At 35.4% G+C, this 12,040-nt stretch overlaps 1 long non-coding RNA gene across 1 annotated transcript; it reads right to left on the reverse strand.

Annotated features, from left to right (window-relative positions):
• Positions 1-4,601: 4,601 nt before the first annotated feature.
• On the reverse strand, positions 4,602-11,787 carry LOC127442987 (uncharacterized). The gene is made up of 3 exons (XR_007897563.1): positions 11,414-11,787; positions 4,933-5,153; positions 4,602-4,837 (listed from the first exon to the last, which is right to left on the reverse strand). It is a non-coding gene; the product is annotated as an uncharacterized LOC127442987 (long non-coding RNA).
• Positions 11,788-12,040: the final 253 nt, after the last annotated feature.

Genomic DNA, 12,040 nt, shown 5'->3' on the forward strand with positions numbered 1-12,040 from the left:
GACTTGAGTGAACGATATTGAATGCTAGTGCTTTCTAAATGACCACATGGTGTAGGCAATGAGAAATGAAGGGATTTGTGTGTAGAGTTTTGCAGTGACAGTTCAACAAATCTGACTCGTGTCAAAACGGGAATATTGTTTATAGTTTAGGGAAATGGGTGTGCTTTTGATAAATAGCGTTATGGTTTTGAAATTTTAGTTCAAAAGCCTGGTTATAGTGTTTAAGCAATCGAGAAAAACTGTAAGACCAATCTCCATAACAGTGCGAGTAATGCTTCACATACAATAAATTGGCTTTCAAGGATGTATACCATGTCGTCATGATTAACACATGCTAACGATTAGGGTAAATTCTGTCATGTGACACTACATTTTTGCGCTAATGCCTATTTTCTCGACAAAAAGTATTTCCAAACCAGTTTTTCGTGACATTTGAAGTATCGACATATAGTTTATGCGCTTAAGTTAAACAGAAAAATATTATGTCGACATGTGAAATTTTAGCGACAATTTGTGTTTCCATCAGCTATATCGGTAAACTTTTTGATGTGCTACTCCTTTTGTCGCAAAAAAAAACAAAAAACTTGGATGGAAACATAGTTAATGTTAACAGCCCATGTTGGGTCTTTGAGCACTAGCAGGATGACAAGGTCAAGAGGAGTCCATACAAGTAGGTGACAACTGTTAGCTCTGGTCAGGTGTAGGTTGCCCTGGATCTGATGCCAGTGGTTATGAGTTTGTTTTAGTGTCAGGGAACCAGCCACTTCATCCAACTCCAGAAAAAAAGTCCCTACTCTCTGCTGCCTGCAGGATAGTCTTGGTTCTGGCTGACAACGGACACTTCACCTCAACAATGCAATCACCAGATACTGTCCCATCTGGAGATCCACCGAGCAGGCCGCTGTCAGACAGGAACAGTCCCCTCTCCTGGATATTGACACCAGTGTGCACCGTGTATTGCTGCTTTGCCCTCAGCTTGGGCATAACCTGGGCTAGTCACCAGCCCATCAAATGTCTTGATAGGGAAAGTCTAGATCTAAAATTAAGCACATAGTGTCAGATATTTACAAAAAAATTTTTTCGATTTCCTTGTAAGTCAATGAGGTTTCAGTGAGGTATCCACATACTTTAGGCCACGTAGTTTATACAAAATACCTTTAAATTAAAACGGACAGTCAGATGTCTGTGATTTGCAAGGGTTTACATACATATCTGTGTAGTTTACATAATGTGTCAAACCACATTTGTCATGGGCCTAAACTATGTAATGTTTGTTTTTAACTACACAGTACACCAGTTTGACACCCCTTGTTAAAATTATGAGAAATGATGAAACTTTTGACATTGTACAAAATTATGGGGGAAGACTTTACCCTAGCTGAATTGTCACTGATTTAATGTAGTGCAATTGTGATGTTTCAGGTAACATGGAGGGCACATCAAAGTACAAAAGTTGTACCTGAGGCGTTTCTGGACTCAAAATCCACCTCATCCCAGTAAAAAGTTGTGACAAGGATGCCAGTGCCCATTCCTTGTCCTCCTGGGTGACAGGTCTTTTCATTCCAGCTGAAATAATAGTATAAAATGGGTAATAAAATGAATAATAGTATTTGAGATCTTTTCAGGTGAGAATACTATCTCAACTTAACAGCCTTTTATTAGCACTATTCATTTATAGCACACCTTTACCACTAAGCTTTTAAAAACTCATGGTTCCCCAGACACAAATATTTTAACGCTTAAGAAAAGATGAATCACTGACTGGCCATCTAAGATTTCGGTAGGGAGATAAAGCTTAGGATCATGATTTTACGGTAGTACTACAGCACACCATGAGTGTATGTCAGCACTGTTTGATAAATACAATTCATCTCCACATAATACAATGGCTTTAAACCACATAATGTTAAGCAAATAATTCAAACCATGCAACATCAGCACCATTTGCAAATTAATTACTAACCTCGTGGATAGTGTCATCTCAGACACCCTCATGGCTGCAGTTTCATCCGTTTTCGGTGTCTTCGCCCTCTTCCACGCACATTTCACGTCGGTGCAGGACACATTCTTGCTAGCTTACTGCTAACTTCTAACTCACCTCAACCTCGTACATCCTCTTTTTCATGGATGCCTGGACTCTACCCTTGATTATACCACCTGGGAGAACAGCAACACTAATCACTCTATTGGAGTTGAAAGAATTTAGACCATTTTAACCCTCAATGCTGCCTCACTAAAGGAGGAAGTGATCGTGAAACAGTTCACATGTTCCGCCATTGTTGCTTGCTTTTGGGATCTGAAGGAGCGTTTGGACCTGGAAATGGCTATTACGTTACGCGTGACGTCAGACTTAACAACCGGATATTATTTCTAGGTGATACAGTCTTTACGTGTTGTAGTTTATGTGACCTGTGTGATATCTCAAGGCAGCTAGCAGACGTTTGGATTAACCACTTTGTCTGCTTCCTGACCTGTGCCCCAGTTAGTCAAACACTATCACTATTATGACTACGAGCCAAATTACTAGAGTCTTTGAAATCCATCCCAAATTGACAGCGGAAGTGCACACAGATGCAATGTACTTGTTATTTGGCTGATACAGGTTAGTTGGCTGTAACTGAATGTCTATGCATTCCATTTAAAGAGAAGTGATGCAAACAGTGGTCAGAGAAGTGTTTCTCGCTGTTTGATTGGACTGCGGCTGATTGCAGTTTATTTTCTGTGGAGTCCATGTCAACAGTAAGTTTAGACACTGATGTTGGGCTCGCAGTCTGGCTCGCAGTCATCCTAACAGTATGCATTTGTGCAGGCCAGTCAAGTTCATCCTAATCAGAATCATGTTTTTATTGACCTCACTTTGTGCACATGGGCATTGACATGCTGGAACAGAAAGGGGCCCTCACTAAACTGTTGCAATACACACAATTCTCATTGTATGCTGTAAAATTATGATTTGTCCTCACAGAAATTACTGGAATAGCCAAAGTCCTTAATTAGAAGCAGTGTAGGAGTGTCCACACACTTTTGGTCATACAGTGTACATGACTTAAAACATCATAACATACATTGGTGGGTTTTTGTTAAATGTGAGCCAAAATCATCACAATTAAAAGAACCAAAGACTTAAACTACTTCAGTCTGTCTGCATTGAATTTATTTAATACACAAGTTTCACAATTTGAGTTGAATTACTGAAATAAATGAACTTTTGCATGACATTCTAATTTGTTGTGATGCACCTGTATATCAATTATGCTAGAACTGTGATGGGTCCATGAACCAAAATATTATAGACATAGTCATTTTCAGATTTGTTCTACAAAAATATCTGAAATTTAACCAAAAAGTGTTCAACTACCGTAACAATATAGTATATTAAAATAGGTATTGTTAACTTGCTGTACACAAATGTTGCAATTCTGCTACACTGGGTCTCCTCTGCACTTCAATAATGGTCTGGTTTGGTTCAGCTACGAAATCAGACATCAGAACACTAGAAAGGACAGTTCGGACTGCTGAGAGGATTATTGGTTGACCCCTGCCCCCCCTTCAATCACTCTGGACCCCACTCACCCTGCCCACTACCTTTTTGAACTGTTGCCTTCTGGCCGATGCTTCAGAGCTCTGAGCACCAGAACCGTCAGGCACAGGAACAGTTTTTTCCCTCAGGCTATCCTTCTCATGAACAGTTAAAACTGCCCCTTTGAGCAATAATTAATGTGCAATACACAGCTTAGTCTTTTTATATTTATCCAACACATCCAACCTCTTCTGACATTACATTCTCTTGCACTGTACATAACCGATTTGTATTTTGATTTGCACTGCATATGTGTATGTATATATATTCATATATGTGTATATGTATGTATTTATGTGTGTGTGTATATATATATATATATATATATAGTCTATTGTGTATTCTATATATACTTTTTTCTTTTCAATATTTATCTATTTTTTATTCAATTTTAATTATTTTTTTAAGTCCTGTTGCTGTTTTTGTATTGTTGTGTACTGGAAGCTCCTGTCACCAAGACAAATTCCTTGTATGTGTAAGCATACTTGTTTTAAGAGGTACAAGCATACAAGGTTAAAGGGGTCATGACAAATGTTGTCTTATTTTATAATTTTCCTTAAGGTCCACTTAAAATGTAAGTACTTGTAAGTTTTTTTTTTTTTTTTTTTGCACCAAAACAGTCAGAACTTATTCATATGTAGTCATGTTCAGCCTGTCTCTGGCCCTTTGACTGAAATCACAAGAGAATGAACCAGCTCCACAACAACAAAAACAATATCTCAGTATTTACTGAGAAAGTGATTGCGATTTGAACAGCGATGTGATTAACATAAAAAACATTGTGATTCCCTTTGACCACAATTAAGTCATTGTGTCAAACACACTGTACTGTCAATAGAAATACTATTCAAAAAATTGTTCCCACTTGAATTGTCTTTATATATATATATATATATATATATATATATTATATATATATATAATAACTAAAGTATTCTGCAGTAATTCTACAGTGCATTTAAAAGTTTATCAACATAAAACATCAGCTGCAACATTTCCTGTCAAAAACACATAATATCCCTTTTATTCAAATGAAAACTTTTATTTATTGACTGCAGTGCAGATATGCATAAAAAGAGTGTGTTTTTTCTTTGGTGTCCATGGGTTTAAAGCGTGACGTGTGCAGTGCCACAGCCTCCCACTTTTTAGGTCTTTCCAATTGTGTGAAAAGGTGTTCCGGAACCTACAATTTTCTTGTGAAGGTCCTGAAACTACTGGGGCTCCTCCAACACGCAGTTAAAGAGAAGATCCACTAGCCTGTAGCACACAATGAAAGTAACATTAAAAACTGCACAATCTCATATAAACCATGGCTTCATACTGTAGTTCATGACAATAAAACAACAACAAACCATGCCATATGTGAGGCTTCTCCTCAGCTGTCCCAAAGTTCCTCCTCCTTTTTTACAGTGATGATATTGTATGTCTCCAGCAGCGGTAGTGGCTTGTGTTCTTCTTTTATGGTTTCTTTCTTGATGGGCGCTTCAAGATTTGTCTGGCAGGCAGCATCTTTTTTGAAAGCTTCATCTGTCTGGCACCCAATCTCACAAAGCAATTTGGGCTGATAGGTCAACTGTAATAATTTTACAATCATTGTAATACAAGTATAAGACACATAGTGTGAATAAGGGCTCAGGTTACTTCTCCTGGGACTTTTTATTATGATCAAAATGCCATATGACCTGACATTATACGTTTACAGAAAGCTCAGGCTGTCTCCTACCTTAGTCAACAACAAGCTGGACAGGGGACTGTACATGAATAGTTTATTGTAAGTAGAGTATTTAATTTGTTTGCAACATGGGCTTACATGCATCCACTTAAATGAACTTAAAGGGAAATTTTCCTCTTAAAAAGATGAAACCAGTTCAGTATTTAAATATTTAACTTACATTTTTAGTGCCTCACAGGCTCAAATCGATTTCTTAAAGGGGACATATTATGCCCCTTTTTACACGATGTAATAAAAGTCTCAGGTGTCCCCAGAATGTGTCTGTCAATTTTCAGCTCAAAATACCTCACAGATCATTTATTCTTCCATGCCTTTATACCCCTGTTCCAAACGGGCAGTTTTAGTGTCTGTAGCTTTAAATGCAAAGGAGCTGCTCCCCCCACCCCTTTCTGGAAGTGGGCTGTGCCTTTCCTGCTGGTGCCATGGATACCCCGGAGACAACAATGCAGGAGAACCAATGTGGCTGCTACTGAAAACACCGGAGATCAGCCGTATATAGCAAGCCGAATTCACTTTTATTCATTCGCAGGATATGGACTGTTGATATCAACAATTAAATTTTCACTAGTTAGAATTCTAATTCTAGATATCAAGAATGACATCATCACTCGCAGAAATCGCATTCTTGAAATCAAAAATGGGATTTCAACTAGTAAAAACCTTAATTCTTGATATCTGTAATTGAATTTTCACACCGATATGTCATTCACTCATTCAAAATGCAATTACTGATATCAAAAATTCGTTTCTTACTAGTTAAAAGTCCAATTTCACATATCAACAATTATTTTCTTACTAGTAAAAAATATAATTTTTAATAAAGAATTTAATTTCTACTAGTGGAAATGCCAATTTTTTATATTAACAATTGAATTCCAACTAGTAAAAATGCTCATTTTTGATATCAGATATTCAGTTTTCACTAGTGACAATTTTAATTTCTGATATCTGTAATGTAATTGTTACTAGTAAGAAATTATTTTTAGATATCATTAATTACACTCCAAATTATTGATATCTGAAATCCATTTATAGATATCAGACATCCCAATTGTAACATGTTGAAATGCATTTATAGATATCAAGAATTAACATTTTAACTAATGAAAATTTAATTGTTGATATCTGTAATTACCTTTGCATAGTTTTGGCATAACTTTTAATCACATGTAGGATATGGACTGTTGATATCAACAATTCAATTTTCACTAGTTAATATACTAATTCTTGATATCAGGAATGTATTTTCTACTAGTGGAAATGCCATTTGTTGATATCAATAATTACATTTCCACTAGTAAAAACGTGAATTATTGATATAAAAAATGATGTCATCACTCGCGGAAATACATTCTTGGTATCAAAAATGGAATTTCAACTAGTGAAAACCATAATTCTTGATGTGTGTAACTGAATTCTTACATGTAAAAAAGGAATTGTTACATGTTGAAATGTAATTTTTACTAGTTAAAATGGTAATTTCAAATATCACAAATTTCTTTTTGGATATGTGCATAATAATGAGGAGTGCTTACATACCTTATGAATATTCAAAAAAGAAAGGTATGGAACCTCGTAGGGGATACGCAAGCAGAAAAGAGAACTTTCTTCATCCCCATGATCAGTTTCCTCTGTCGTTTATAAACCACACTTTTATTTTTCATATATTATTTTTATATTTAATAATATTGTATGATTTTGTAATGTGTATCGAGAGCCACAGCAGTCTCAGGACCAATGCAGTGTTAGCGCCATCTATAGTTTGGAGCATAATTTCTTACGTTTGTTTGCTTTTTTAGATTTCAAATGTGCTGTTTTTACATCGATTTTGATTTGATGACTAAAACATTTAATGGTAGCCTTTTCAACACTTTTCAATAAGGTTCCATGTGTTAACATTAGTTACAGTAGGTTTCATGAATTAACAAAGAACATTTTTAACAGCATTTATTAATCTGTTAATGTTAATGGATAAAACATTGTTCTTTGTTCATTTATATTTTATAAATGATGTGAACATTTACACCTTCTAATTTTAAAAATATATTTTAAAGTATTGAAATTAACAGTAACCAAGATTAACAAATGCTGTTAATGTATTGCTCATTGTTTTTCAAGTTAACAAATGTTAACAAATGAAACTTTATTGTAGGGTGTTACCCATTTGACTATATTAGGCCTATATGTGATCATTTGATTTCTCTCCTGTTCAAAGGTTTCTTTAAAGTTACAAAGAGTACTTAAAAAAGACAAAAGAATGGGCATTTAATGTCATATGTATTTAATCAAATCAAATTCAAAATAAACACTCAATTACAAAGCCTAACAAAACATGTACATTGCAAAATAAAATCAATTACATATTGAAAAGAAATTTAAATAATAATAAATTAAACTAAAATAATTACTTAAACAACAAAAGCTTGAGTGATTCAAAACCAAATCATTTTTAAAAAATACAACCCGACTGATAATCGAACTGTTTCCAGAATAATATTCGTTATGAAATACATCTATACAGATCCAGTAGTTAGCAGATAAATACTTAGCTAATAAAGTATTTGTTTACCAAAAATGCTAGATTTAATAAAACTTTAAATAGACAACAACTTATCGTGCTCTAAGGCATGATTGTTCTGTTATTAGATCCGCCCGCAACATCAGTCCGGAGACTGCGGGCCTGAAACTGCTGTGACTTAAGGCCGATTTATACTTCTGTGTCAAACCTACGGCTCCGTGGCTCAGCAAATGGATACTATTGTGTCTAATGTATCTGTGTGCTGTTGATTAATGTACGAAAACATGTTCCATCACTTTGCATAAAATCGTAGGCTAAATTAAATGTTTGGGTATTAGGAGGAACAAGGACCAGTAGAAATAAAAATCTAACAAACTTGTGTGCCTGTGCGTGTAAAGAAGCCGTAAAAATAATGGTTCACGTTGTACTTGTTCGTTATTTTTTATGTGCGTTTCCCAAAACTGCGCTTAACATGAATGTGCGAGGACGCAGTTTAAGTGCTACTTAAGAGAGTCGCTGTCCATGTGACAGTGCTGAAATGTGACCGTATAGTGCTGCTCGTCATTGCCACTTCATTATATTTGTGCGTAACTTTAAAAACGTTTGTAATTTACCTCGCTGGGAATATTGACAAAATATTTTCTTAAATGTACAACTTAAATCACCACATTATGACTGCATTTTGTTTTGCAGAACGATATATTTCTTTTACACAATCACTGCTTCATTCATCAGATGTGCATTTTAATATTCCGTTTTCAAAATTGACTCTGTGGTCGAGATTAAAGCTTCCAGGATCAGTGAAGACAGCAGATGCCCTGTGTATGGTCCTGCTAAAGACAACAAGCATTAATTCAATATAACAAGGTTATATGGATGATTTTCACGCACGGCAGCGACTTGACTTTTTTCCTTCTCTCTCTGATTGTAATTTTTACAGGTCTCTGCAACAATCTTGCCACCACTCTGTTGTTACCAACTAGTCCACAAATAACTTTATTTATTTACTTATTAATTTATCTGTTCATCCAATATTTACTAACCATTTTCTGAATTTATTATTGTTATTATTACTATTATTAGCCTTGTCAGTTAATAATAATAATAATAAAATAAAATGTATTTATACTGATATTAAATTAGCATAAAGTGTAGCTATAGGTATTTAAATTGTATTAGGTGTAATTTCGAGATTGTCCTGCAGGTGTCTGCATAAGTCTGTGTCCTTACGATGTTCTTAGTGCTGTACGATTACTCCAGAACACTCGTTAATCTACGAGCATTTTCAAGTACTTCTTAAGTTACGATACATTTAGGAAAACGGGCCGCAATACTAAGATGAATTCTACGATCTACGAGGCCCAGTAATGTTCTTTTCAATAATAACACAATGCTGTCGAGTTTCTGTCTAGTTGCGCCATCTTGTGGACTTAGGAAACAATGTCAAATTAAATATTTGGTGACTTGAAAATACTAATTTAATTCAAATGATGGGGGGGGGGGGCGGGCATGCACATCAACAGGTTAAGGTAAAAATGATAATTTAGTCTCTTAACCCTGTTGACAGCACTAACAATTACCTTGGCTATCTAACTAAAAATGATAGACCTCATATATATATATATATATATACAGTATATTGCTTATATTTAAGATTTACACATTTCAATTTCATAACATAATTGTGTGATCTTTATCTAATATTAATACAACTTAAATTTATTCATGTTTTATTGATTTAATATTGTTAAAGACTGCTAACTATAATTTGATTCAATTTTGTTATGAAATTAAAATGTGTAATTATATTACATATAATAATAACTGAGAATTTCCGTAATGTTTTTGCTTGGATTAAATGTAATAATTTTGGTTGAAAGGATGCGCCCGTTATTATATTTAAAAAAAAACTGCCCTGTCTTCTTGCACTTAATTACCATACAGTAACACACACAGATGTACAATATTAGCATTCCAGAAGATTCGTTTATGTTATTATGCGCTATTGTAACACCCATTCCTCCACGATTTTGGCTTAGCAGGTAAGAAGACTTTTTCCTCGGGCAGACAGCAGCAGATGTGGGAGGCGTTTAGAGCAGGGCGTGATTTTTTTGTTACTGGTTTCTCATGTCAGAAAAAGCATGCAATGTCAATTGTAAACGCTTATTTAAAACCATCAAACTATAGCCAAGACTAATTATTCGCACAAAACGCATCCCAACTGTAACTCCGTCGGCATGCAGGACTGCACAACGACCCTTATTTATGAATAATGAGCAGTATATTGCAGTTGGAATGAATAAAATTTACACCTGCTCCTTCTGTACTCCCTTAATCCCGTTCGCCATTACATTTATTAAAACGCCATGAAAAAAATGTATTACAAAATCAAACAATTTATTCAATATAAAAATAATATATTATAGAGAGTAAACTCCCAGTCAGCATATGATGTGGCTTGCGATCTCTTACGCATCATCCATTAGAGACAACAGCTTGCAACAGCACCAGTACTGTGCCCAGCAACAAGATTTTTCTGCGTATGGCATGTGTAGTTTACAGTGAGTGGTAGTTCGGGACAATATTTAATTAAAATTGAGCCAAATATGCAGAGCGGTACGAACTATTATTCTGGCTAAAAGGATTAAGGCAGTAGAAGACGGCACGGGTTGGCCAATCAGATGAAAGGGGCGTTGCAGTGCCACCCACATATGCAAATCTAATATTGTTTTTATTTATTTTTTTTAACAAATGGACAAAGTAAAATTTAAATGAATTCTCATTTTCTGTTTCTGAAGCATAAAAATAAAACAAGCTGTTTTTACCTCCATTTTTTAACCTGCTACTGCTGGCTCCAAAGGTGGATTCATAGAAAACAAGGTCTCATTAATATTCATAAAATCATTACCATAGCTATTCTTACCTATTAAAATTGTATTTCTAGATATCGATAAGTGTTTTTACTTGTTAAAATCATATTTAAGATATCAGTAATTCTATTTTCACTAGTTGCAAAGGCTATTGTAGATATCAAGGCAATAATTGTTACAATTAGAGCTCCCTTTACTGATATCAATAATTACATTGTTACTAGTAAAAAGTTCATACTTGATATCAACAACTGAATTACAACTAGTTAAAATGTTAACTCTTGCGAATGAATAAAAGCTAAAACGGCTTGCCATAGCCGTAGATGTTTGACGAATTTGTGTAACTTTTGTAGGGTTATTTCGGCCGTTCTGCTACGATGGATGATGTGTTGTTCGGTGTCTAACGCCAACTTTAGCTTTCTTCGCTTTCCATTGTAGGGAACATGCAGTACTACTTCAATAAGCAATACACACTAAGTACTGTAATGACGTTCGCTAAGCGCAATATAGTGGCAAGATACATTTAGTATAATGCTCATTTTTAATTGTGGTACAGGTGCTCATGTGGAAACTGTGAAACGATGCCTACAGAGTTGCTACGTTACACAAAGCACAATGTTTTCACAAAAACGCGTTTTTCGCGCAACATGCAAACAAGCAAATTCAGAAAGCCGAATTGCAAACATTAAAAAAGGTATTAGTGCGAAACTTACGACTTGTAAATCTGAAGCTGGGTCACGGAGAGTTGGTATCGATCCATCCTTGATCCTTAGCTTGGAAGCAAATCCAGCCTTGTGTTGACCCTCGTTGATGAAGCAGTCCGACGTAAAATGGTTTGCACAAACATATATGGATTTTACTATTGTTGTGGGCACATTGCCATCAAAAATAAAACTAATCCACTGTGTCTTCTGTGGCTCAGATGCCGGGAGTGCATGAAGACTCTTGTGCTTGCTCTTGCAGCCAACAACAGAACATCTGGCGTGTTTACCTCGTAGCTGGGACATTCTCAATTTGGCACAAGCGGCTCTTGCAAGGAGATAAATATGGCGGACTGTCGCTGCTCGCTCAGGTTTTAATGAGGGCGGATCTCTTCGCCAGCCGAGGGCGGTGCCTTTTCCCTTTGAATTCATAAGGGGCTGCAAACCTGAACGGAATCACTGTTTTCTTTTTAAATTTATTTATTTTTATTATAACTGATGGGGAAAGGATGGTTGTCTACACACACTGGGGACACATAATTATGTTTAAAAAAGACTAATAAGTGGATTATTATTATTTGGTATTTAACAATATGCCACAAATTATGTCGATTAAGCTTAACTTGTATTGAACCCTGA

The sequence above is a fragment of the Myxocyprinus asiaticus genome, chromosome 6 (genome assembly GCF_019703515.2).
Source record: "Myxocyprinus asiaticus isolate MX2 ecotype Aquarium Trade chromosome 6, UBuf_Myxa_2, whole genome shotgun sequence".
Classification (NCBI taxonomy): domain Eukaryota; kingdom Metazoa; phylum Chordata; class Actinopteri; order Cypriniformes; family Catostomidae; genus Myxocyprinus; species Myxocyprinus asiaticus.